Raw genomic sequence first — 27,331 nt, forward strand, 5'->3', positions numbered from 1 at the left:
CGCGCGGAGGGGCGGGCCATTCAAATTAGGAAGGGCCTTGCGGGGCCGGCGACGACGCGACGACGGACGCATCGTTTGTCTTTTAAAAGGAAGAGACTTTACAAAGCCGCACGAGAGCCTAGCGGCTAGTGCCGCCCGTGCCACGGTGGGAGAAGCGGGGGAGCGAGACGTGGCCGGAGCGGGAGCCGAGTCACCGTGAGTGAAAGGTGGACGTGGTCGGGAGGGCATGCGCGGGGGCGTGCGTGGCGGCATCGCTTCTCGGCCTTTTGGCTAAGATCAAGTGTAGTATCTGTTCTTATCAGTTTAATATCTGATACGTCCTCTATCCGAGGACAATATATTAAATGGATTTTTGGAGCAGGGAGATGGAATAGGAGCTTGCTCCGTCCACTCCGCGCATCGACCTGGTATTGCAGTACCTCCAGGAACGGTGCACCCCCTCGGGGGAAACACTCGATTGTGAAAGAGAGACAAGGAGTTGTCTGGAGCAGCGCTTGGGGAGGCTCTTTGCTGTTCTTGGGGAGAGTTGGGGAAAGCTCAGATAGATACTTGAACCGAGTTGATTTCTTGTTTTTTTTTTTTTCTCCATCTTTGCTAATTCCTGGCGTAGTTTCACAACTTGTGAGCACACTGACAGTTGTACTCGTGCTTTTCTCTTTCTGGTTTAAATTGTTCATTTCCCTAAAGCTGTTTTTAAGTTTTATTTGTATCTTTTTTTTCTTTTCTTTTCTTAAGCTTTCATTTACTTATGAAAATCCGAGAGAGAGAGAGAGAAGGGAGAGAGAGAGAGAGAGAGAGAGGCACAGACTCACACAGACGGAGAAGCAGACTCCATGCAGGGAGCCTGACGTGGGACCCGATCTTGGATCCCCAGGATCACGTCCGGGGCTGAAGACGGCGCTAAACCGCTGAGCCACCCAGGCCTGCCCCCTTAAAACCCTTAACACGTCTGCGCGGTTCAGGGGTTGAGTGTCTGCCCTCATGAAGCTAGGGCCTGATCCCAGAGTCCTGGGATCAAGGTCCACAAAGGGCTCTCTGCAGGGAGCTTGCTTCTCCCTCTTCTTGGGTCTCTACCTCTCTCCGTGTTTCTCATGAATAAAGAGAATATTTAAAATCAATAAAATCTTTTTAAAAAGAATCTCAGAAAATACCTCGGCGTGAGGCAGATTTTGTCTCCTGTCTCGTGAAGTTTTGTGGGTAGTCTGAATATAATTTAACAAAACAAGTAAATCAAATACATACGAATAGGATAGATAAGAAGTTTTTAGATGAACTGTTTTTTGTGTACATACAATGGAATGTTTCAGCTCTATTGTTTAAGTAATCTCCACACCCAATGTGGGGCTGGAACCCACGACCCCAGAGATCAAGACTTGCATGCTCTACCAACTAAGCCAGCCAAGCACTCCTAGGCGAATTATTATTATTATTATTATTATTATTATTATTATTATTTTTACGATTCTATTTATTTATTTGAGATAGAGTGTGTGTGTGAGAGAGTATGAGCAGGGGGCAGAGGGAGAGGGAGAATCGGACTCTGCTGGGCAGGGAGCCTGACTCAGGCCTGATCCCAGGACCCTGGGATCATGACCTGAGCTGAAGGCGGACGCTCAAACGAACTGACTCAGCCTGAAACCTTAAAGTTTTGCTAAGCTAAGCTAAGAGATGAGTTACTTTCGTTAGATCCGGATCACATCCAAATAAGATAATAAATGAAACATTGAAACATCGATTACTGAACAAAAAAAGTGGCTTATCCGCTTTTTGCTTTTTTTCTTAAATAGAGGAATTAAATATATTTGGATCTATTAATAAACGTGTTTAGTGCCACAGTAAGAAATTTTACATGAGAAAGCATGTGTTTCTAGAAATTATATTTTTTTTAATTTTTATTTATTTATGATAGTCACACAGAGAGAGAGAGAGAGAGAGAGAGGCAGAGACATAGGCAGAGGGAGAAGCAGGCTCCATGCACCGGGAGCCCGACGTGGGACTCAATCCCGGGTCTCCAGGATCACGCCCTGGGCCAAAGGCAGGCGCTAAACCGCTGCGCCACCCAGGGATCCCTGTTTCTAGAAATTATAAAAGGATAAATCTGCCAAGCCACAAAATGCTGAGATGGTTCAGAGTGGCTTGCTTCTTAGTTTTCACTGGAAATTAAAAATTTCTAAGAGTTAAGCATCCTAATATATATAAGTAAAGCTACTAGAGATAATAAGGGAAAGGAACTTTATGTATGGTCAGGACTAAGATGGGAAAGGCTTTAATTAAGTAAATGAAAGGTTTGTTTACAAAAGGGATCCCTGGGTGGCGCAGTGGTTTAGCACCTGCCTTTGGCCCAGGGCGTGATCCTGGAGACCCGAGATCGAATTCCACGTCGGGCTCCCGGTGCATGGAGCTTGCTTCTCCCTCTGCCTATGGCTCTGCCTCTGTGTGTGTGTGTGTGTATGTGTGTGACTATCATAAATAAATAAAAATTTAAAAAACAAAAAGATTTATTTATTGATTTGTTGGAAGGGAAGGGAAGGGAAGGGAGGGGAGGGCAGGGGAGGGGAGGGGCAGACGGCGAGAGAAATCTAAGCAGACTCCTGGCTGAAGACTCACCCCGCTGTGGGGCTTCATCTCATGATCCTGAGGTCAGGACCTGAGCAGAAACCAACAGTTGGATGCAGCTGACTGTGCCATCCAGGTGCCCCCCACTTTGGATCTTAAACAATGGGCCAGACTCCCAACATTCTGCTCTTGGGAGCATGTTTTCCAGCTTCTTAAATCAGTGCGTGCCAATGCAGCGCCCCCCTCCCCCCACCCCCCCCACCCCCCCCCACCCCCCCCCCCCCGCCATGCCATACGCACCTGAGTCTGTTTCCGCGTCTACTTAGCTCAAATCTCTTTCTGAAGCTCAGTTTTCCCATCTGTTAAGTGGAGATCATAAACCCTGACCCACGTCCTCACATGGTGGATGGGAATAAGGATCCACCGATAACCAAGATGTAAAACAACCAGCCAAGAGTAAGGGTCCCCTTAATTCTGTGAGAGGAGGAAGAGGAAGAAAGCTGAAGATATTGGGCGGTGATCCTTGGCAGCCTGGATTTCTTCAGGTGAAAAACATGATAGATAACATTTTCCCTTTGGGATTGTGCAAAGACCAAAACAGAAAACGAAGGGATTAGCTGGCACACAGTGGGTGCTAAATAATGGCAGGCAACTTGTGAAGCCCCGTTCTGGGTTCTGAGTCTCACTAGTATTACAGATCTAATCTAGCGGGACATGAAACTTGCTCTCCAGCACATAAGCCCTGCTACTTTAGTCCCAGGATCCTGAATACATTCGGGATGAGAGGCTGGGGGCAGGCGCTCTGTGGGCCCATGCATTGCCTTGACCACCACGCGTAACATCCTGGGCTTTCAGGCTTGGATCAACACCAACACGTGTCAAAGAAACGCAGTGTGACAGCTCCACACTTCTTCCTTCATCTCTCTCCAGGAGCATTAAAGCTTTTTTATTATCCCAGCCACAGTTCTTGGAGGCTCTGAGTCACTAACAACTTAAAAAGAAAAAACGAAACCTTGCCTCCTGTGTTCTGGGCACCCTCCTTTTCTCTGTCTGACCACCAGAAGATTGTGGAAACTGCTTGGCAGACTCTCCTCAGAGGTTCAGAAGGTAAAGGTGAGAGAAGAGCGGTGAGAGATTGGGTTGCGTATATTGCTAGTGAGAGCTGAGATCCTAAAAACTATGTTTGCTGCTGCTCCCGTCTCTCTCCCTCAGTCATCAAGTCCTGTAGCAGAACACTCGTCAACCCGTAAGGTACACGTACGTTCCAGGAGAGTCTTGTTAAATACTCTGTGGCTCTGCATTTCCAACATGCTCATGGGACCCCAGTGCTGCTGGGGTAGGGACCACACTTTGAGCAGCAAGGTGGCAAACTGTCCCACCTCGAGTCATTTTTCTAAAGATTCTATTATTTTTTTTAAGATTATTTATCTATTTATTCACAAGAGACACAGAGACAGAGGCAGAGACAGAGGCAGAGGGAGAAACAGGCTCCTCCCAGGCAGCCCGATGCAGAACTCGATCCCAGGATCCTAGGATCAAGACCTGAGACGAAGGGAGATGCCTAACCAACTGAGCCACCCAGGTGCCCCGATAAACATTTTTTTTAAAAAGGAAAAAAAAATAAATAATAAAAATAAATAAATAAATAAAAATAAAGTATTTTAGGGCAGCCCCGGTGGCTCAGGGGTTTGGTGCCTGCCTTCGGCCCAGAGCATGATACTGCAGACCCGGGATCGAGTCCCACGTCGGGCTCCCTGCATGGAGCCTGCTTCTCCCTCTGCCTGTGTCTCTGCCTCTGTGTGTGTGTGTGTGTGTGTGTGTTCTCATGAATAAATAAATAAAATATTTTGAAAAAAATAAAAAATAAAGTATTTTATTTAAGGGCACCTGGGTAGCTCAGTGGTTGAACATCTGCCTTTGGCTCCGGGGGTGATCCCGGATCCTGGGACAGAGTCCCGCATCCGGCTCCTGGCGAGGAGCCAGCTTCTCCCTCTGCTATCTCTGACGCTCTTTATGTGTCTCTCATGAATAAATAAATAAAATCTTTTTCTTTAAGTATTTTATTTGTTTATTTTTCATTAGGCTCCACATCAGGCGTGGGACTTGAACTCATGACCTCGATATTAAGAGTCGCATGCTCGGAGGACCCAGCCAACCAGGTGTCCCCTAGAATAGGAAATCACTACTTCACGATGATAAATATTCCTTTTCCTTGACAGAACATGCATATCTGCAATCCAAAGCACCTCATTCTAAGATGAAATGCTGCAAAGCTAAATTGGCGAGCACAAGATGGCCTTAGGAGCGTGGAAGGGAGCAGAACTATACTAGAACACAGCCAGAGTCATGATTACGACAGGCCCAGAGGTTGGCTGGTCACTTTCTATAGGTACGGGTCACATTATATAATATTTACTGATTCATTTACTCAATGAAATATAGTCAGCGTATACCACGTTCTGTTCGATGGAAGCGCTGGAGGTATAAATGTGCACCAAACAGAACAAGCTCCCCGTTCTAGAGCTTACATGCTATGAGGCTAAAAGGCAATAAATAAATGTATAAAATGTCAAGTGACGCCGTGCTGTGGAATACAGGAAAGCCAGGTAAGGGAGAAGCAGGGGCCCTGGGTGGATGAGGGAAGATGAAGCACAGGACTCTCTGCCAGCTGTTGATAGTCTCCCTTTCCAGACGAGGAGGCTACAGAGAAAGGACCTGCCTGACATGTTTTGGCCTGTGTCTGGTTCTCACCAATATACTGTATAGGGAACATGTATGGTGGGCCACCTGGGTGGCTCAGCGGTTGAGCGTCAGTCAGTCTGTGGCCCAGGTGGTGATGCCGGGTCTTGGGATCGAGTCATGCATAGGGCTCCTGGGAGGAAGCCCGTTCCTCCCCCTGCCTATGTCTCTGCCTCTCTCTCTCCCTCGGTCTCTCATAAATAAATAAATAAATATATATATATATATATATATATATATATATATATATATATATACATGAATGAATGAATGAATGAATGAATGAATTGAATCTTAAAAAAAAGAAAGAAGCCTGTCTCGTTACTGCTAATAATCATGTCTGATAACTTGTCATCTCATCATCTCCCGGTTTAGAGATCTCAGATGGAAGGCGGAGGGTTGACGGAGGAGGCCAGGTTACTCGCTAGGTCCCACAGGTCCTTAGGGCTTAGCGCCCACGCTCGCCAGCTCCACGCTCCGGGGCGCCCCCGCCCCCCACCGCCCCCCACCGCCCCCCACCGCCCGCGTCCCGTCAGCGGAGGCAGCGGGCAGAGGACCCCAGAGGACCCGTGTGTCAGCATCGGCAATGCTCAGTCTCCTCGTGGGCCTGACTCAGAAGCAGCATTCCTGGGTTGTCGGCGCCCCCGGGTTCCTCGGCCTAGCCTGCCCCTTGCACTCGCCAAGCTGTGTGGTCTCGGGCCAGTTGCCTAACCTCTCTGCCTCCACCGCTTCTTCCGTAGGTAAACTCTGCAAGTTGGACGCGAAGAGAGCACTGAGCGCAAGTCTGGCCCAGACCAGAAGCCTTGGCTACGGTATAGCGCACGCGGCTCACTCGTTTCGGTGTCACAGGCACGACGTCTCCACTGGTACCTCGTGGCACCTAGGACCCACATCCGGGACCACTCAAACCCCAAGGTCAGGTCACGAGCTACCTCGGCCTTCCCTCAGTCCCACGAAGGAAGGAACGTAGGAAGGTGGCCACTTCTGCCCTGGGGAAACGGAGGCCCAGGGGGTTAGGTAGATGCCCAGGGAGCCCTCCTGATGGGGTAGGGAGGCCACCCGTTCCGGGCCCGGTCTCGGGTCCCAACTGGTGTCTGGAGCCCTTAGCAGGTGACGCCAGCCAGCCAGGCGCTTCTGGGCTCCCCAAGCCCTGGCCCCCAAGCCAGCCTGGAGGGTCCCGCAGTGACGACGTGAGGAGCCTCCTGGGCCCTGGGACGACTCAGCGCCAGTCCCCGGCGCCAGCCCCACGCCCGGTTCCCGGGCGCCCCCCTAGGCGGGCCACAGCGAGAGGCCGAGGGCGCCTGGCCTGCAGCCAGGTTCCGCCGCCCGCCGCGCCTCTAGGGCTCCGCGCGCGGAGGGGCGGGCCATTCAAATTAGGAAGGGCCTTGCGGGGCCGGCGACGACGCGACGACGGACGCATCGTTTGTCTTTTAAAAGGAAGAGACTTTACAAAGCCGCACGAGAGCCTAGCGGCTAGTGCCGCCCGTGCCACGGTGGGAGAAGCGGGGGAGCGAGACGTGGCCGGAGCGGGAGCCGAGTCACCGTGAGTGTAAGGTGGACGTGGTCGGGAGGGCGTGCGCGGGGGCGTGCGTGGCGGCATCGCTTCTCGGCCTTTTGGCTAAGATCAAGTGTAGTATCTGTTCTTATCAGTTTAATATCTGATACGTCCTCTATCCGAGGACAATATATTAAATGGATTTTTGGAGCAGGGAGATGGAATAGGAGCTTGCTCCGTCCACTCCGCGCATCGACCTGGTATTGCAGTACCTCCAGGAACGGTGCACCCCCTCGGGGAAACATTCGGTAACAAAGAATGGGTTTTGTTCCTCTTGTCTTGAGTGTGCCGTGACGTGCCGCTTGTTCGGTCCCATAGCTGTGTCTTTTAACTCTCCACCCGTGCTCCTTGGCCGTGTTAGGTCTCTGTTATGTAATTTTTTTTTTTTTTTCTTTTATGCTTTTAACTTTTTAAGCCGTTTTCTCGTTTCCTAAAGAGGCATTGAGACGGCGAGAGTCAGCTTCCGTGCAGGGGTGGCACTGTGGGACTGGATCCGGTGACGCCAGAATCATGCCAGGAGCCGAAGGCAGCCGCTGAGCCGCTCATCCACTCAGGCGTTCCCCAGTCTTTTATTAAGATCTTGAGGTTCTTTGGCAGGAAGCCAGTCGTGGCGCTTGACTCCAATTGACCTCCTGCTTTTTCCTGCTAGGCTACGCCCAGGAGGAGTTTCACTTTTCTAGGAACCTGATGGCTTGAGGGACCCAACAGACAGCTCCTCTCTCCCTTATTACCTCTCTCTATCTGGTTTAAGTAGTTGACTTCTCTGAAACCTTTTTCAGGCTTAGAAGCAAATGTGTCATGGAGGAGTGCAGACACGTGACACATCTGCTCCTTAATCCTGCTTTTTACCTTCTGACTGAGGGGGTAAATGTTTAAATTTCATACTTAACCGTGGAAAAGGAGTATGACAGGCTGTCTCTCTAGAGGGCCAGAGAGTAAATAGTTTAGGCTTCGTGACCCCGACAGGTCCCTGTGAGCTCTTTCTTCTGCAACCCTTGAGAAATGTAAAATTCGTTCTTGACTTGCAGTATAGGAGAACAGAGGGGCCGACCTTGCTGACTGGCTGTAGTCCGCTGACCCCTGGACTAAAAACACCTAATTTAGGCTGCCTGGGTGGCTCAGTGGTTGAGCGTCTGCCTTCGGCTCCTGGCCTGATCCCAGGGTCCATGCGGCTCCTCGCGGGGAGACCTCTGCCTAGGTCTCTGCCTTTCTCTATGTGTGTTTCTCACCGATAAATAAAATATTTTAAAAAATAAAAAGTAAAATAAAAACATCTGCTTTGTGTATTGTCCCACAGAGGCGGGCCCCCTTCAGGCTGCTGGACAGTCTGCTGCCTGAACTCAAGAAAGGCCTCCTCGATGCTATGTGCCAAGACCGAAATGAAAGAGACAGACAGGCCTCCTACCCCAGAAGTCTTTTTTGTCTTTTAAAGCTTGATTTAGGGCAGCCCCGGTGTCCTAGTGGTTTAGCGCCACCTGCAGCCAGGCGTGTGATCCTGGAGACCCGAGATCGAGTCCCATGTCGGGCTCCCTGCATGGGGCTTGCTTCTCCCTCTGCCTGTGTCTCTGCCTCTCTCTCTCTCTGTGACTATCATAAATAAATAAAAATTAAAAAAATAATAAGGTTTTATTTACTTATTCATGAGAGACGGGGGTGGGGTGGGGGGAGAGGCAGGCCTCAAGCAGGGAGCCGGATGTGGGACTCCAGGATCACACCCTGAGTGGAAGGCAGACACCCAACCACTGATCCTCCCAGGCGTCCATACTCCGAGAAATCTTAATGGTTTCTGGCAGAGAAAATGGAGCAGCAAATCGTCATGGGTCCAGGACCGGCTCCTGGACTGAAAAAATTTTAAAACATTTAATTTATTTATGCATGAGAAAGAGAGAGAGAGAGAGGCGGAGGGAGAAGCAAGCCTCCATGCAGGGAGCCCAATGTTGGACTGGGTCCCGGGATTACAGGATCACACCCTGAGCCAAAGGTAGACGATCAACCACTGAGCCACCCAGGCGTCCCTGAACTGGAATATCTACAAACCCTACAAGGATTTCTTCTCATTTTTTTCTCCTCTGCCAGCAGAGTGTACCCGGGACTGAGGGATGCAAGGCATCTGTTTCTGTGCATCCTGTCCACCGGTCTAGGAGATACGCTAGGAATCGACACAGAACAGTTGAATACACGACAGAAAATAGGCGAAGCATAGACACTGTGTGCGGGAAGGCGGGAGGGGGGCTCGGGACGGGAGAAAAACACAGGTATGTGTTGACATCTGGCCCCGAGCAACATTACCCATCTGTCCCCTCAAGTCTCTGCACCAAAGGGCCTGGGGCCACCTGCTCATGCCGCCGACCCTAGGATCCATACGGTCCCTCTGTGCCATCACTCCAGGAGGCAGGATGAGCTGGGGGAACAGGTGCACCAGAGGCCATCAAGAGCCTCCGTCACTCCCGTCACACACACACACACACACACACACACACACACACACACACACGGGTCAGAGAAGAAGGTAAATCCTACAGTGAAACAGTGCAGCACAATGTTTAGGGGCTCCTGCTGTCGGGGCCCGCCAGGAACATCCCCTCCAGAGCCCAGAAAAATTGCTTCCTCTTTATACCTCCGACCATGGAGATAGAGGGAAGCCCAGGGTACCGCAGGCCTCTTGCGTTCTGGAAGCAACACATTCCACACCTAGACACCGTACTTGGGCTGACGCCCTGGGTGACGGGGAAGACCCTCAGCTCGGAGGCTGGCTTAGAGCCTAAAAGAGCTCTCAAGCCGAGTCAGGGGCAGCGGGGGCAGCCCCGCGTTTGGGCCCCAGTATCCAGCGGACCCCAGGGTGTTGGTGACAGGGGGTGGGTCCCTGAAGGAAAGAGATGCCCTGTGGAGTATATGGCAAGCGGGGGCTGCAGAGGATCACAATGGGGCCCCTCCCTGGGGGTCCTAGAAAGGGCCGCAGGGCCATCGAGGGCAGAGACTTCTCCACCTTATGAAAAGCAGCTCCCGGCACACTGCTGGGCCTTTGGGGGGAACGAATGTTTACAGAAGGATAGTCAGGGACCGGGGCTCCGGACTGCCCAACAGACCTGCAGGTCAGGATGTCAGCTGGGTCAGCAGCAGCAGGCCACCCTAGGAGAAGCGTGTGTTGTCGGGATGGAACCCGAGCAGGAATAAGAGACACCGGACAGCCAGCCAACCCGTTGGCCCCGCAGGCCTTTGTTGGCCACCCCAGACCTGGCAATATGGGCATGGGAACCGTGGAGCCACAGGGGTGTCCGGGGAGGTCCCACACCGGCAGGTGCTCCTTGGCTGGGACTCTCAGTCCTAAGCTCGTGGGGGTACTGGGGCCGGGATGCGGGGATGCGGAGCTCCTCTGGCCTGCCGCCCTTGTTCCCAGAAACCTCCCTGGGACTGGCCCAGTCTCTGTCAGATCCCACGGGGCCCTAAGTTTCTCCAAGCTCACACCAGCCTCCACCCCCCCCACCCCCGCTTCCAAAGCACCCCACCCCACCACCAATGAACCTCTTGCACTCCTCGTTCTGTTCCCGTAACTGTTCCCGTAACTTCTTCCCAGAGGACCCAATGCCACCTAGGACTCAGACTCCAGTAGTCCAACCTTTACAAAACATTGGTGCATTTGAATATGTATCACTCATGTCTGTCTAATTAAAAAAAAAAGAAAGAAAGAAAGAAAGAGGTCAACCCCGGTGGCTCAGCGGTTTAGCGCCGCCTTCAGCCCAGGGTGTGATCCTGGAGACCTGGGATCCAGTCCCACGAAGGGCTCCCTGCATGGAACCTGCTTCTCCCTCTGCCTGTGTCTCTGTCTCTCTCTGTGTGTGTCTCTCATGAATAAATGAATAAAGTTTAAAAAAATAACAGAAGAGGGATCCCTGGGTGGCGCAGCGGTTTGGCGCCTGCCTTTGGCCCAGGGCGCGATCCTGGAGACCCGGGATCGAATCCCACGTCGGGCTCCCGGTGCATGGAGCCTGCTTCTCCCTCTGCCTGCTTCTCCCTCTGCCTGTGTCTCTGCCTCTCTCTCTCTCTCTGTGTGACTATCATAAATAAATACAAAAAAAAAAAAAAAATTAAAAAAAAAATAACAGAAGAAAGAAGATAAAGATAAAGAAAAAGAACGAAACTGGGAATAAATATTTGCCGGTCGATCACCGGCGGGACTCATCTACAAATTTTTTTTTAAGATTTTATTTATTTATTCATGAGACAGAGGCAGAGACACAGGCGGAGGGAGAAGCAGACTCCACACAGGGAGCCCGCCGGGAGACTCAATCCTGGGACTCCAGGATCACGCCCTGGGCCGAAGGCAGGCGCTCAACGGCTGAGCCACCCTGGTGTCCCCCAATTTTTTTTTTTTTTTTAGGATTTTATTTTCCTCAGTTCCTCAGGCTGCAGAAACAGATGCTGCCGGGGAACCCTCAGGGTGCAGTTCCTCGGGTCCCCATCCGAGATCCACGGCTCGGGCATGGGTACCGGGCACCACCGGGGTGCGACACCTTGGTGGGGGCGCATGGTTCTTGGGCAAGGGTGGCGCCAGCCTTAGCTACCCGGGCACCGCTGTCGGTGTCTGGGGATTTCTGGGTCCTTGGGGCAGGGCCCGGAGGGGTTTCTGACGCCAGTGCCTCTGGAGTCCCTGAACTCCTAAGAGGCCAATGCAGGTGCTAGAAGGTGAAGTAAGGAAGTCCTCTTCAGCGGGAAGCACTCCTTTGCAAGCAGCGGAAACGCCTGAGGGTCAGACTACCTGGGAACCCATAATGGGACTACTGAAGCCCCCCTCCCTCCCCCAGTAAGCAGAGAGGTCTTGGGCGGGAGGGGCCGGAAGGGCCATCGCTCGAGAACGCTGTGCCAGGGGCTGGGTAAGCCGGGTTGACACAGGACCTGATTTAATCCTCTCTCTCATCGGTTCACTCGTCCCCTCAACCGATATTTAGATGCTGGGCAGCGGTCTAAGTGCCCGGATCAGAGAAGTGGAAAAAGCGGTCCAGGTGGGGGATCTTTGCGGCGGCTCAGAGCTGGGGCGGCGGGGCGGGGCGGGGCGGGGCGGGGAGGCCGGGGCGGGGGACGAAGCTCATCCGGGACAAATCCCGTCGGTGCTGGGCGGGCCGTAGGAGAGACTCACCACCAGCTTGCGGGCCGAGGGGGGCGCCTCGGGCGCGGGCAGGGAGGGGCGGAGCGGAAACGGGCCCCACGTTAGCTTGTATTAGGACCTGGCCCGCCGCGAGGAGATGACAGTCACCTAACTCGCTGTTTGGCCCGAGGGTTCGCTACTCCAGGGCTGACTCCCGCCGCGCATTTCCACAGAGGGCCTCCCGTCCGGACCAGGACTTCCTTAGGGACCCTCCAGACCGCGCGCCACCCGAGCACGAGGGCGAGAGAGATCATGCCACCCCGACGGCCGAGAGGGCGAACCCGGGCCGGGAGAGAGTCACAGGGCCGGGAGCTAAGACAGGGGCGCGCCGGGCGGTGACCGCAGCAGACGTCCCCATCGTGGTACCCCCTGCCGACCCAGGCGCGTCCGACCAGCTGCCCTCCCGGTCTCCCGGGGCCGCGTCCGGTTCTCGGGGCTCTCTGCGCTAGGCTCCGTCACTTGGAACGGCCCGTGCTACCGGCGCGGGCGGCGTCTTGGGACAGGGCGACGGCGGCAGGGGACCGGTCTCGGTTACGCCGCTGTGAAGTGAGGATGGGAACAGCTTCAAGTCGGCCTGGGGTCCTGGGGAGCCACACGGGTAGCAGAGCCTGCAGGGCAGTGCGTCCGGCGCGCGGCGGCGGGGCGACCCGGGTTCTTTCCCCGCAGGGTTGACGCCCCGGAGAGTCAGTCGGGTTGAGGGGCGAGCGTGCTGGTCCTACGAGCCTTACGGCCGAGAGTGCGGGCTTTGCGGAGAATCCACCGTGGAACGGAACAGACGCGGGCCCGGGGGCGGGGGTGTCTAGCGGCGGGGGGCTGGAGAGGAGGGGAGGAGGGCGGAGGCCGGCTCCCAGCCACACTCACACGTTCCTACCCCGGGGGCAGCTCGCTCCCCGCCCGAGGTCCGGGCCCTGCGCCTCCCGGATGCCCGGCGTCGACCCCGCGGCTCTCTCGGGAGCACGCGCACCGCCCTCGTCCCGCAGCTCCCCGCCACACGCCCCCTCCCTGCTTCGGCCGGCCGGGGTCACAGTTCCCAGGTGGGAGTAGTTCCCGGGACCCGGCGCGCTGGCGGAGGAGGCCCAGGGGCGTGGCGGGACCGCCGGGGGTCGGGGACGGGCCGGGGCATGCAAATAGCTGGTCGTCCTCTAGGGAAGGAGGCGAGGGAGCGGAAAGGGATGTGAAAATCGACCAGGAATGCGGGGGATGGCTGCAACCGTAACCGCGTGTGGAGCGGACCACCGCAGCCGAGTGCGCCGAGAACGTGGCCTGAAGGTGACTTGGCTCACCGTGGGCGCAGTGAGGACGGTGGCGGGGCGGTGCCGGCGAGGGCCGGGTGCTCGGCGTCTCTTCCCGGTATCTTGGCTCGGGGCCAGCGCCAGCATAGTAGTGGTGGTGGTGGTGGTGGTGGTGGTGTTTCTTCTCGGCTTGTTTACTGTACTTTTTCTAAGGAGGGATCTATCTTACCTGCCTTTGCTTTTTTGCTTTTGCGTTTTACACTCACTTGGTGCTGAGAGAGGCAGAGATGCAGGCTGAGGCAAGCAAGCTCCCAGGTAGATGCCCGGTGCCGGGGGAGGGGGGGGGGCTTGTGTCCCGGGGGTCCCAGGAACTCTGGGCCTGAGCTTGATCCTGACCCCAAGGCAGGCGCTCAACCGCTGAGCCACCCAGGCTTCTCTCTTACCAGTGTAGGCTGCTACGTGACCTACGCTATAAAGGCTGACTGGCTCTGGTGGGCTTTCTTGGGTTTTGCTTTTTCGTTGTGTTAGTGCTGTTTTTCTTAGGAGCTTCCCTTCTCTTCTTTCCGGCAGCTTTTCTCTTCGCCGCTTACCAGGTTATTGCTTCGTGGCCCCGAGGGGCAGAGACGGAGAGAGCCGGCAAGTGGGAAGGAACTGGGCTCCAGCGCGGCCGGGCCTGAGTAGTGGAGGCTCCACCTGCTTCCAAGTGGGCCGGCGCTTGGCTGACCTGTGTGCCACCGGAATCCGTCTCTGCGCTTTCCATGCGGCTCCGGGAAGTCCTGGTCTCCCCCTCTGCCCTTTGTGCCTCCACCTCTTTTTGTGTCTTGTGCTTCCCCACCCCCGGGGTCTCCTGGAACCCTGTCACTCACTCCTCTGCCAATCCCCCACCCCCCCACCGCCACCTCTTCTCCAAGCGTCCCCGAACTCCTTCTGCCTGCTTGAACTTTGCCCTCCTCCAAACCGACGGTTTGGTGAGGAGCGGTGTTTGATAGGAATGAGGAATAACGCCTGCGCACGAGTGACTGGGCCTCCGGCTTAGAGGATTTAAACCCGGCTCCTTCAGGTAGCTCTCAACTCGCTCTGCCTGACTGACCGACCCACCAACCGACCGCTTACCCTTATGGAACAAAAGTCGGGCAGATGGGGTCAGAAGTACACAGGTCTTCCTCGGTGGGGATGGAAAAGTCCTTCTTCCAGATCGGTCTATGGCAGCGTTTGAGCACCCTGGTGGCACACCGGAATCTCCTGGGCCTTCATTTAAATCAGACTCCTGTCCCAGCACGGCCGAGGAGCAATCGAATTGGAGTCTCCGGGGTGGGGCCGAGGCTGCTGTACTTCCCAACCTGCCAGATGTTCCTGTTGCACGGTGCGCCTCCAGAAGCACTCCTTGGAGCCCCTGGGAAGATGCCGCCGGTCACCTTGTTCTGAACCCTGAATGCCCTGTGACAGACACGGAAAGCGGTGGATGCGCTCCTGCAAACCCGGGCATGAGTCGCTTTAGATTTATTATTTTTTTTAAATTTATTTATGATAGACATGGGGGGGTGCAGAGACACAGGCAGAGGAGAGGGAGAAGCAGGCTCCATGCCGGGAGCCCGACGCGGGACTCGATCCTGGGACTCCAGGATCGCGCCCTGGGCCAAAGGCAGGTGCGAAAACGCTGAGCCACCCAGGGATCCCCCATGAGTCGCTTTAGGACAACAGTCTCGGACTGGCGTGGTGTTTAGCACACCATAGGCACTCGGCGTACCGAAGAGGAAATAACGGATTCCCTGGTCCTGGCACAGACAGGAGGCCACCCAGTCTAGTGGGGAGACCCTTGGACCCTATAGGGGAATCTGCGGAGACCCAGTGCCAGACGGAGCTTCCGTGCTGCGCTGCTGCTCTGCGGAACTGGAACCGGATGGGCACCGCCCTTCCCAAACCCACCCTCCAAATTTGTTTTAGATGTGGACTGATGACACCACGCGTGACGGGATGAGAAAGTTGACAGCTCACATAATGAGGCTTTCCAGGGAGACCGAGGTGGCTCCCAGGCAGATTCAAAAAGGGCTTGAGAGCAAGGGGTCGGTCCGTGTGTTTATGGTGGTGAGTGGAGGGCCTGGGATAAGGCTTTTTATCAGCTCCATCGACCAGAGGGAGGTCAGGAGGAGAGGAGGGAGTGGCAAGGCTTCAAAGCTGTGGGCAGTCAAACGTCCAGACCAGGTCAGACTCTCCCACAAGCTGCCTTCTCCTCTAGGGAATGGGGATGGGAAGCCCCCTTCCATGGGCACGGTACAGATGACTGGGGACCTTAAGTGATCCTGCCTTCGTGCCTTTCACGGTGAGCAACCAACAGACGTCCATTGGATCAGAGTCTGATGTAATGAGAAGGGGGCGGGGTGGGGGGGCAGGGGAAGGGTTCAGGTTCCCGTGAGAAGCTGAACCTGCTGGCCGAGTTTGGGAGTTTGGGGTACGAATGAGCCTGTGAGGGAAGGGACATGGGGGTGAGGGAGCGATTATGGTAGGCAAGAGCCCACCCGAAGCAAGCGTCCCCCCGGGGCAGTTCTGAGGCCCAGATCACAACTTCCAGGTGGCTGGGGGGGGGGGGTGGTCAGCCTGAGGCAAACTGGCCCCCTCCCCAAGGCCCCCCACTCTTGCCTCAGACTGCAACGTCCCGGGGTTCCTCCCTCCTGTCGACATGTCCTGAAATTCTGACTTGCACTGAAATTCTGACCTGAAGCTCCCCTAAGACGTCGGGCAGGCCTTCGTGACTCAGCTGGCTTTGTGTTCCATCCCACCTTCGCATTTATTGAGTAAGCCTCGTGCGCTCCAGGTCGGGACACAGAGCCACGTGGCTCCAGAGGCCTTGGACCTCAAAGGGGTCGTGGCCAGGTGGGAGCCACAGCCTGGTGTTCCTCTCTCACAGTCCCCTGCACAGGGATCACGGCGTTGTGGCCATTTGGCCACGTGTCTTATCGGGTCTGGTCCTGGGCCGGATGCTCCCAGTTGGGGGCCGGGAGGAGACAGGAACCCTGTCTGGCTTCTCTCTACTCCCAGGACCAAGCCCCGCCCTGGTGGGTGGAGTCGCAAGTGATAAAGGACTGTTGGTTAAGTTGGAACCGGTCGTGATGGCAGAAGGCCCAGAGTCCAGTGGGGTGGGATCCGGACCCCAGCTCAGCCGCTGGCAGATATGTCCTCCTGGGCAGATCCACTTCCCCAGGGTAAAACAAACAAACAAACATGCTTTATCACTGGGCCTCCTGGTCTGAGGGTCCGTCCACTCTGTACTGCCTGTCACTTTCCAAAGGGGCATCCATTCTCTTGAGGATTCTCCGTGCAAGTCACCATGCACCACCACCACCACCATCACCACCCCTCCCCCAACCATGAATCCCTAGTGGGCAGGCATCAGATCACAGTCGCCTTTCAGCCTTTCAGTGTTGGGCTCTGTCTGATTCAGCGTGCCCAGCCATCATCTGTGTGGAACGGATAGGTCAGTCCTGTGGCCTCAAAGAACCAAAGGTGGTTTCTTCAATGTGTTCTGCTTTTTTTTTTTTTTTTTTTTTTTTTAAAGTAAGCTCTTGGCCCAATGTAGGGCTTCAACTCATGACCCTGAGATCAAGAATCTCACGCTCTACCAACAGCCAGACAAGTACCCCTGTTCTGCCCCCCCCCCCGTTTTTTTTTGCTTGTTTGTTTGTTTTTAAGATTTAACTTATTTGAGAGAGAGCGAGAGAGCTTGTGTGCAGGCACATGTTAGCGGGGAGAGGGGCAGAGGGACAGGATCTCAGGCAGACATCCACCGCCCCCACCCCCACCCACCTTCTCCCACTCTGAGCCCAGAACCCAAGGCGGGGCTTGATCTCAGGACCCTGTGATCTTGACCTGAGTCCAAATCAAGGGTCCCACGCCTAACCCACGGAGCCACCCAGGCGCCCCCCTGCTGTGCTACTTTTGAAAAAACATCCAAAGGCAGGGGGTGGGCACCTGGTTGGCTTAGTGGTAGAGCACCGAGAAATTACTTGAAAATCAGATCTTTAAAAAAGAGACCAGGAAAAACAATCCAGGCATGTTACAAAAATGTACGTGTGGTGCACTTTAGGATCGGAGGTGGCCTCTGATACGCTGTACTTCAAGGTAGACACCAAATGGCTGAAGATTTAGGTGCTGAGAAAGAAGTAGAAAAAGACCTAAGGGAAGATGTGGGACATTATTTTATAACCTCATGGTGAAGTCCTTTCTAACTCTGACTCAAGGTGGAAAAACTATTTACTTAAAAAACGGATCGATGGGATGACATGAAAGAGGACTTTTTAAAAGTCTACCTAGGTATTTATTTAGTAATGTCTACGCCCAGCGTGGGGCTCGAACCCAGGCCCCGCCCTTCCCACTGAGCCACCCGGCGCCCCCGAAAGCTACCTTTCAGTGCGTGAACCTTAGGCACCTGGCATCGTCGCCCTACGCAAGGCCCGGAGACGGCTGTGCAACAGAAGAAAATACTCCAGGCTTCGATTACAGACGCGGGGCCAGAGCCCTGAATATGTAAATGACAGATAGAAGCCGAATCAAGCACCGAGCCAGGAAGGGGCCGGAGTCCCCGACCCGAGAGTTCAGAGAGAGAAAATAAGCTTGGCTCTGACCCGCGCACAAGGACGCACGGGAGGAGACGCTCGGCCGGAGGAGGGAGGCGCAAGTCAAGGTTGCGCTAAGGTCTCTCTTCTTCTTCTTCTTCTTCTTCTTCTTCTTCTTCTTCTTCTTCTTCTTCTTCTTCTTCTTCTTCTTCTTCTTCTTCTTCATTTTTAAGATTTATTTATTCATGAGACACACACACACACACAGAGGGAGAGACACAGGCAGAGGGAGAAGCAGGCTCCATGCAGGGAGCCCCACGCGGGACTCGATCCCAGGTCTGCAGGACCACATCCCCGGCCGGGCCGAAGGCAGGCGCCAAACCGCTGAGCCAAACCCATCCGCCAAGACCGGCCCTCACCCTGCTCCTCGCTTGTCCCGCTCCCCCAGAGAACCCAACTTTGACGCCACGCGGGGTCGCCGGCGAGACGGGGGAAGTAGATGCTGCCCGAGAACGTCGGCCCGCGCTCTGGCAGTCACCGTCCCCGGCTCCCCGGAATCCAAGGGACCCTCGCGGCGAGGGTGGCCGGCACCGCGACAAGGGCGCACGCACCGGGAGGGCACAAGGGCGCGCGACAGGCCTCGGCAGATCGCAGTTCGCAGGCGTTTGGGTGCGTGCGTTGGACCGCGCGCGAGGAAACGGGGGTGGTTCTATTCTGTGAACGCGACCCCGGGGACATTCCCCTTCTCGGGACGGAACCGGTGGCGCGGGCTGGGACTCTGGGGTGGAAGACGGCCCGAAGGACGCGGACGCGAGCAGAGAAGAGCCAAGCAGGGGGAGAGGGAGACGGAGAGGGAGAGGGAGGGGAGGCATGGGGTGCTGGCTGAAGAGCCGCTTCGCCGCCGCCGTCGCGACAGATACTGGCTGGGGGTGCGGGAGGCGAGAGCTCCTGGGCTGAACCGCTGTGGAGTGTGCGGTGCGTGCCGGGGAGGGAAAGAGCGGTGACCGAAACCTCTCGAGAGGGCAGCCCCGGTGGCACAGCGGTTTAGCGCCGCCGGCAGCCCGGGGTGTGACCCTGGAGACCCGGGGTCGAGTCCCACGTCGGGCTTCCTGCATGGAGCCTGCTTCTCCCTCTGCCTGTGTCTCTGCCTCTCTCTCGCTCTCTCTGAATGAATGAATAAATAAATTAAAAAGAAAAAAAAGAAACCTCCCGAGAGCCCCGGGAGCCGCGGCCGTGTCAGCCGTCCCTCCGCGGTCCCCGGCAGTCGCCGCGCCTCCTCCGGGGTCTTGGCGCGGGATTTGTCCACGCGGGGAGGTGGGCCGCTAGCTGGGTGGGCTCTGGCTCTCGGCGAGCGGAGGCGGTCCCGGGGGCGGAGCCGGGTCTGGGCGGCCGCACCTCCTCCGCAGCCAGAAGGAGGCGGGGCATGCAGATTAGAAACGGCCGTTCGGCGCGGGTAGGACGGGGCAACCAGGGACATGCGATTTGCCGTTCGTAGTGAAGAGGAGGAAACATCTACCCCAAAGTCTCGCGCTGGGGACGGCCGTGTTGTGGACGACGTGAAGGAAATCAGGCCGGGAGCGAGGGTTAGGCTTGTCACCGTGAGTGTAATAGGGATGGTGGGAACATGGTACCCCGGTGGCCGAAACGGAGGGTATCGCTTCTCGGCCTTTTGGCTAAGATCAAGTGTAGTATCTGTTCTTATCAGTTTAATATCTGATACGTCCTCTATCCGAGGACAATATATTAAATGGATTTTTGGAGCAGGGAGATGGAATAGGAGCTTGCTCCGTCCACTCCGCGCATCGACCTGGTATTGCAGTACCTCCAGGAACGGTGCACCCCCTCACTTACAGTTCTCAAAAGACAGACTGAGCTTCTGGTCGCTTTCTTATAAGGCGGCGCCTCCGCTCGTGTTCGCGGGATCCGCTTTTCATTTTCGTCCCCGCCGCTCTCCTTGCCTCTGCTGTTTTTCGTCGCTTTTACGTGCGGAGAGCGTGCGTCCCTGCGCTTCCTTCAGGTAGGTAGCGCTTCTCTCTCTCCTGCCGCGGGGCTTTGCTCCGCGTTGTTGTCCCTACCGGTAGCCCTACAGCCTGCGCCCCCGCTTCCCTCCTTACAGGCTCCAACGTTCGGCAACCTGGCCGCCTCTCTCCCCAACCCACTCGTATCGTTCCCGGTGATCTCAGCAGCCGCTCTGCCGATCCCTCCCAACACCTGGCCTCTCGGTTCTTCCCTCCCTCTGCCCTTCGGTACCTACCGCTCTTCACCGTCCCTTCGCCCCCACCCCACCCCCCGAACCCCCTATGTCCCAAGAAGAATTTCCCTGCACGTACCCTCGGCTCCCGTGCAGCGTTCTTGGGGCCATCTGGGCCACTGAACGTAGCTGGCAACAAGCACACCACCAGGCTCGGGCTCATCCCGCTCACCTCAGCTCTCGGTGTGCCAGGGAAAACCAGACACCGTCCACATTTGCCACCGGGCATCCATCCAAGGGGCCCTCACACCCAAGAAGTCAAAATAAACCATAGCGGGAAACGGCTTTATTAAAAATCGATTTAAACATAGCAATCTCACATTTTAAATGACTTCATACTTTCCAGGTTCTCAAGGTCTAAATACCTGAATCCGGGGACATCCTCCAAATTCCAGGAACTGCTCATTGGCTGTCATACCCGTCGGTGACCTCCAATGCACCTCCAACAGGTTCTGGCTTGCCACGACTTCTGGTTCTTCTCGCACTTGCATTGTCAAAAACACAGCAGTTGAAAATGTTCGTGACCGTTCGTGGCTTACGGTGTTGTTGAGTTGCAGAAAAATCCATCTCTAGGATATGGTCATTTGCACATATGAGGTCGGAGATCTCCCTCATGTAACTCCTTTCACCATCCTCAGTTAGAAACCAGTCCTGGGAAGCCTGGGTGGCTCAGCAGTTGAGCGTCTGCCTTTGGCTCAGGGCGCAATGCCACCACGGTCCCGGGATCGAGTCCCGCATGGGGCTCCCTGCTCGGAGCCTGCTTCTCCCTCTGCCTACCTCTCTGCCTCTCTCGTGAATGAATGAATGAATGAATGAATGAATGAATGAATATAATCTTAAAAAAACAAACATATACCAGTCCAGTCCTTTGCTTTCATCCTCCGATCCCTCTGACAGTCTCACACTTCGACTCATGGAAATGGGCTCCTCTGTCAGTGTTCTTTTCTTCATCATCCGGGTGAAAAGATGAAGATTTCCGAATTCTCTCTTGCATTCAACAAAAGTAAAATCGGGCCTGCAAGGATGTTGTCTCCTATCTGCTTGTCTACCTTCCGGAAAGAGGAATCGGTGCGTCTTTTACGGCGACAAGGCCAGGAGAAAGCCGAAGGATGGTGGACTTGCTTCGCCACCGCTGCAACACCCCTCTGAGGGGTTCCTTCATTCCTCCATTTCCTGCTCCTTGTAGACTTCTTCGTCCTTGCAGGCAGGCAAAAATATTCCTAGGATGATGAAATAGCAGATCGTGTGGAGATACAGGGAAAATAGGACCGCTGAGACCCTGTGACGGGACTTCAGTTTTGAGAGAGAGAGAGAGAGAGAGAGAGAGAGAGAGAGAGAGAGAAGAGCAGCGGCAGAAGCTGGCCCGCCACTCACAGCTAGGCTGTGGCGGTCTCCGGTTGGACATAAACGGTTTCACGGAGCGGCGGCGACCTTAAAAACAAGAGCCAGTTATTTTACTAACTAAATGAGTCTATTCGGGAATGGCGGAGGAAGCCCGGTTAGGGACATGCAAGCCGTGGTGAACCTCGGGCAGGTCCCAGGAGGCAGAGGGAAGGTCAGCTTCTATTTAGGCTTTAGGAGGAAACTGGGGAGGGAGGCTTGCTTTGAACCAAAGCTCACTGGAAAAGAACAAGAGTGTGAGATTGTGGCGGTTTCTCATTAAGTGCAAGCGGTGGTTCCTGCCTTGTTGCTGTGGCAAGGAGGGCTCTATCCTTCTTCTTTTTTCTTTTTTTTTTTTTTTTTTTGGATTTTATTTATTCACGAGACACACACACACACAGAGGCAGAGACACAGGCAGAGGGGAGAAGCAGGCTCCCTGCGGTGAGCCTGATGTGGGACTGGATCCCGGGACTCCAGGATGGTGACCTGAGCCAAAGGCAGAGGCTCAACCACTGAGCCGCCCCAGGCGCCCTTATCCTTCTTGTTCTTAAAAGGCAGGAGATTGGGATCCCTGGGTGGCGTAGCGGTTTGGCGCCTGCCTTTGGCCCAGGGCGCGATCCTGGAGACCCCGGATCGAATCCCACATCAGGCTCCCGGTGCATGGAGCCTGCTTCTTCCTCCGCCTGTGTCTCTGCCTCTCTCTCTCTCTCTCTCTGTGACTATCATAAAAAATTAAAAAAAAAATAAAAAAATAAAGGCAGGAGATGAACTCCCTACGTGAAAAGGTTCTCCCTCGTCAGAATAAGTTTTAACGATTTCCTGCTAGTTAGTCAGGCTGCAAAGGAGTGGTACGTGCCTGAGGGCTCCCCTTTCAGGGCTTCTTGACTCCATTTTACAGGAGATCCCTTTTATTTATTGTCAACATCAACATCGGACAAGGCCGCTCTGTGACCTTGACGAACTGAATCAAGACAGAAACAAGACCACTCCGTGGTCACGTCAGAACGGAGACAAAACAGAAGAATGTTGCCCGAACAACAAAATGGGACCAAACATCCCCTGTGCTGGCTAGTTGGAGTAACTGCTACTACTTTTTACCAGTTTGCGGCTTTGGCCTCGCTCTAGCTTCCCTTTCTTCTGGGTAAGATTTACTCAACCACCCAAATCACCAAATGACCCCGAGTTTCCGGAAAGCCTCTTGTAGGGTCGCCGAGATCTTTTTTCTTCTCCACTTTGAGGTCCTGGGGGGTGGGGGGGTGGGGGAGGGTGGATGGCTGGGGCTTTGTAAAACCAAAGACAAGAGAAAACACGTTTATTAGTGTGTGTATCTTATATATACATGGGAGAAAATCAGGGGTGAGGAGCTCAATGGGCTGGCTAGGACTTGGGCATGCATAGCCCCTCAAAACAAAAGGAACAGAACACACACACACACACACACACACACACACACACACAACCGCCCCCACCTCACGATACATGTTCAGAGAAGCAACAAGACACTTTGCTATGAGTTTCTAGGGTGTAGGAACAGTGGAAGGCGAGGGCCGGCCAGTAAAGTCTGTTACCGAGAGTCCTCTGGTGCCAGTCTCTGGGCCGATGAGGATCTAGGGTTGTCGGCGACTAACTCCTGTACACATCTACGGGCAGAGTTCTTCCTTCTGTTTCAGCTCAAAACAATCCTCATGCCAGAGTGGCATACTGGGGAGCGGGGTCAGCAAATTCCGCTACCCTTCAACCTCCCATTCGACGGGAAGGCCTCGCTCCCTTAAACTCTCCCGCAAGCCCACGTCCCAGACACACGTTAGGAAGCCACTCCGGACACCCTCGCACCGAGGCGCCGCGCGGTGCCCCGTGGTGCGCGTCCCCTCTCACTTTTGCAGCAAGCGATGATGACCCGATTCATCTCGTTCCGGGTGTGTTCCTGGTGGCCTCTGCCTGAATGGCACTGACGAGTCATTGAGGGTCCACGGAAGGACCCACACGGTAACCGCAATACGGAAAGAGTTTTGTTCTGTTTAAAAAGCAACGTTTTCTCTCTCTCTCTCTCTCTCTCTCTCTCTCTCTCTTTTTTCCCCCGTCGGAAGGCCCGTAGAAGGGACAAGTCATGAAACACAGATATTCACAGACAGAACTGCTCAAAAGAGAAACCTGAAAAAGGAAGGAGAGAAAAGGTTGTTGATCTCCTCTCTTAACTCGTAGGGCAAGACAAGTTGGTAAAAGGGCAGAGAGATGGATGAGATACGCGTCTGCATCTGCGTCGGCGGACGTACCTACCTGACACGGAGGTCAGATGACGTTAGGGGGTGCTCACGGTAGAAATCTTTCAACGTAGCTGCACGTTCGAAAAGATGTTCAAAAGGAAAAGAGGAGAAATGCCGCATGAAGCTGTTTGCACCTGTCTTTCCCGTCCCGGGCTTTCTCCAAGGAAACGAGGCCAGGGGAGCTTTCCGGCTACCGGGCTACCCGGCTACCCGCGCGTTTCCGTTCCAGCGCGGGAGGGCGGGCGCGGAGCACAGGAAACCAGGAAACGGCGTGGGGGAAGGGGCGGGACATGCAAATTAACATGGCTGCTTCTCCCGGGAGCTATGGGAGCAAGACCATAAAAAGCGCAAAGGCCCCAGACAAGTTAAAGATCTGACAAGCTGTGTATGTTTTATGAGTTGTGAGGTGACAGACTGTCAAGTCTGGGGGAAGAGGGTGGGCTTCCGTTTGAGGGTGACTTTTCTCACCGTGACCTTAAAGATGTTGGAGAGGGAGGGTGTGCAGGCGCCGCAGGTTTGTGGGTTATCGCTTCTCGGCCTTTTGGCTAAGATCAAGTGTAGTATCTGTTCTTATCAGTTTAATATCTGATACGTCCTCTATCCGAGGACAATATATTAAATGGATTTTTGGAGCAGGGAGATGGAATAGGAGCTTGCTCCGTCCACTCCGCGCATCGACCTGGTATTGCAGTACCTCCAGGAACGGTGCACCCCCTCGGGGGAAATAATCTTGTCAAAAAGAAGTTCTTGCCCTGCCGGGGACGCGGCCATCGCTGCGTTTGTAACCTGCTTCTTTATTCCTGTGGGGTCTGTGTCTCAAGCCAAGCTGGAGCCTGCGTTTGTGCCGGGCGGTCTCTTTCTCGTTTTCCTTGGGGCGCTCTGACGCTACAGGTCTCGTCTCTCTGCCTTCTGTCTGTTCCCGCTGAGCGTTCCCGGACTTTTGGGAACTCTAATGCAACCAGCCCTACTGCCTCTACAGATCCGGTCGGAGGGAATCGATGTACTGACTCTTCCTATCCATGAACACAATTTCGCTTCCTTTCCTTTTCTTTTTAATTTTAATTTTAATTTTAATTTTAATTTTTTAATTTTTATTTATTTATTTATTTATTATTTATTTATTTATTTATTTATTTATTTTACGATAGTCACAGAGAGGGAGAGAGGCAGAGACATAGGCAGAGGGAGAAGCAGGCTCCATGCACCGGGAGCCCGATGTGGGATTCGATCCTGGGTCTCCAGGATCGCGCCCTGGGCCAAAGGCAGGCGCCAAACCGCTGCGCCACCCAGGGATCCCCCTTTCCTTTCTTTTCCTTTCTTTTTCCTTTCCTTCTCTTTTCCTTTTTTTCTTCTTTGCTTCTCCTTTCCTGTTTGCGGGTGTTCTCCTTTTTTGCTTTCCTTATTTGAGAGAGGGAGCCAAGGAGCCAGACGTGGGCCTCCACCCCGGATCATGACCTGAGCGGAAGGCGGACGCTTAGCTAACTCAGCCACCCAGGCGCCCCGCCCCCTCCCCATTTCCTTAGTTCTGTGGTTAAATTTTGTTTTTGTTTTGTTTTTAAGAATACTTTTTTTTTAATCCTTTTTTTTTTTTTTTTTTAATTTATGATAGTCACACAAAGAGAGGCAGAGACACAGGCAGAGGGAGAAGCAGGCAGAGGGAGAAGCAGGCTCCATGCACCGGGAGCCCGACGTGGGATTCGATCCCGGGTCTCCAGGATCGCGCCCTGGGCCAAAGGCAGGCGCTAAACCGCTGCGCCACCCCAGGGATCCCCGGACTGTGTCTTTCAAAGACATGGCCCATTTTGTAGGGGAGCAAATTGTCCTCTACCTTTTTAGCATCCCAGCGTGAGTCCGTAATTTATGATTGACAAGAGAAAAGCATACACACTTAATCGAGGTTTTCAGAACAGTGCAGCCTTCACCAGGAAATGAGGTCCTGACAGAAAGGTAAACTTTGAGTATGTCTCATGCTCAGTGAAGAGTGGACTGTTGCGTAGAAAGGATAGGTCAAAGAACGTGAGTGAGGGTACTAAACTTGGGAAATGACAGTTCTCTGGTTTGGTTTTGTTTTTGGTTTTTTTTTTTTTTTTTAAGATTTTTTAAAAAACGGGATCCCTGGGTGGCTCAGCGGTTTAGCGCCTGCCTTTGGCCCAGGGCGCGATCCTGGAGACCCGGGATCGAGTCCCACGTCGGGCTCCCGGCATGGAGCCTGCTTCTCTGCCTCTCTCTCTCTCTCTCTCTCTCTCTCTCTCTCTCTCGGTGTGTGTCTCTCATGAATAAATAAATAAAATCTTAAAAAAAGAAAAAGAAAGAAAAAGAAAAAAGGGGGAACCCTTATACACAGTTGATGGGAATCCAAGCTGGTGCAGCCACTCTGGAAAACAGCAGTTCCTCAAAAAGTTGAAAATATAAATAAATAAATAAATAAATAAATAAATAAATAAATAAATAAATAAATAAATAAATAAATAAATAAAAATTTAAAAAAAGTTGAAAATAGAGTTATCCTACAACACAACAGTTGCACTGCTGGATACTTACCACAAAGATACAAACGCAGTGATTCGAAGGGACACCTGCACCCCATAGTTTATAGCAGCAAAGTCCACAATAGCCAAACTATGGAAATAGCCCAGATCTCCATTGACAGATGAATGGATACAGATGTGGTCTATCTATCTATCTATCATCTATCTATCATCTATCATCTGTATGTATGTGCATATTTATACATATATGTATGTATACATATACAATGGACTACTACTCAGCCATCAACAAAATTGAATTCTTGCCATGTGCAACGATGTGGATGGGGCTAGAGGATATTATGCTAAGCAGAATAAGTCAATCAGAGAAAGACAATTATATGACCTCATTCATGTGGAATTTAAGGAACAAACCGGATCATAGGGGAAGAGAGGAAAAAATAAGACGAAATCAGGGAGACAAACTATAAGGGACTTAATCATATGAAACAAAGTTGAAGGTCACTGGAAGGGAGAGGGGTGGGAGAACGGGATAACCGGGAGGTCGACATTAAGGAAGGAATGTGATGTAATGAACTCTGGGTGTTTTTTTTTTTTTTTTTTTTTTTTTTTTTTGATAGTCATCACACGGGGTGGCGGGGGGGGAGACACAGGCAGAGGGAGAAGCAGGCTCCATGCACTGGGAGCCCGACGTGGGACTCGATCCCGGGTCTCCAGGATCGCGCCCCGGGAACTCTGGGTGTTATAAAAGATTGGTGAATCACTGACCTCTACCTCTGAAACTAAAAATACATTATATAAAGGGGCTTTTTGGTCTTAGAGCCAGTCTCCTTCTCGGACTTTCCATAGGGCTAGAATCTCGGTAGGTCCTCCTTTTGGGGAGGTGGGTAAAAACAGTTTTAGCCAAGGAGGGAGATTCTCAGTCATGTCTTGCCAGGCTAGGATGTAGGGCACCTGGTCAGGGTGGCCATCTGGTTTATTTCTGAAGATCACGGCCTTAACCTGTAAGATAATAAGTAGGTGGAAATTTCCTTCTTGGGGCCATCCTGCGTCAAAGGCTGGCCATTCTGACATACAATAAGTCTGAAATTTCTCTTTCCTTATGTCTATGCTCAGATTATGAGCTCTTTCTTTAACGTCAGAGAAATGGGGAGAGCGTAAGAAACAGGAG

General features: G+C 53.7%; 2 long non-coding RNA genes and 4 other non-coding genes across 7 annotated transcripts; 5 read left to right on the forward strand and 1 right to left on the reverse strand.

Annotated features, from left to right (window-relative positions):
* Positions 1–250: 250 nt before the first annotated feature.
* LOC112910701 (U2 spliceosomal RNA) lies at positions 251–441 on the forward strand. The gene has a single exon (XR_003233298.2). It is a non-coding gene; the product is annotated as a U2 spliceosomal RNA (small nuclear RNA).
* Positions 442–6,141: 5,700 nt separating this feature from the next.
* Positions 6,142–8,434, forward strand: LOC140597597 (uncharacterized). 2 transcript variants are annotated; one of them, XR_011999429.1, is made up of 3 exons: positions 6,142–6,210; positions 6,733–6,838; positions 8,148–8,434. It is a non-coding gene; the product is annotated as an uncharacterized lncRNA (long non-coding RNA). The 2 variants fall into 2 exon arrangements; XR_011999428.1 differs by lacking the exon at positions 8,148–8,434 and having other exon boundaries at positions 6,733–7,056.
* LOC140597598 (U2 spliceosomal RNA) lies at positions 6,894–7,084 on the forward strand. The gene has a single exon (XR_011999430.1). It is a non-coding gene; the product is annotated as a U2 spliceosomal RNA (small nuclear RNA).
* Positions 8,435–19,428: 10,994 nt separating the features above from the next.
* LOC112910698 (U2 spliceosomal RNA) lies at positions 19,429–19,619 on the forward strand. The gene has a single exon (XR_003233295.1). It is a non-coding gene; the product is annotated as a U2 spliceosomal RNA (small nuclear RNA).
* A 678-nt stretch (positions 19,620–20,297) lies between these two features.
* On the reverse strand, positions 20,298–23,911 carry LOC112910657 (uncharacterized). Its single transcript, XR_003233289.2, has 2 exons — positions 23,685–23,911; positions 20,298–23,558 (listed from the first exon to the last, which is right to left on the reverse strand). It is a non-coding gene; the product is annotated as an uncharacterized lncRNA (long non-coding RNA).
* Positions 23,912–24,196: 285 nt separating this feature from the next.
* On the forward strand, positions 24,197–24,387 carry LOC112910694 (U2 spliceosomal RNA). The gene has a single exon (XR_003233291.1). It is a non-coding gene; the product is annotated as a U2 spliceosomal RNA (small nuclear RNA).
* Positions 24,388–27,331: the final 2,944 nt, after the last annotated feature.

Source organism: Vulpes vulpes, unplaced genomic scaffold, assembly GCF_048418805.1.
Source record: "Vulpes vulpes isolate BD-2025 unplaced genomic scaffold, VulVul3 u000000852, whole genome shotgun sequence".
NCBI classification, from domain to species: Eukaryota; Metazoa; Chordata; class Mammalia; order Carnivora; family Canidae; genus Vulpes; species Vulpes vulpes.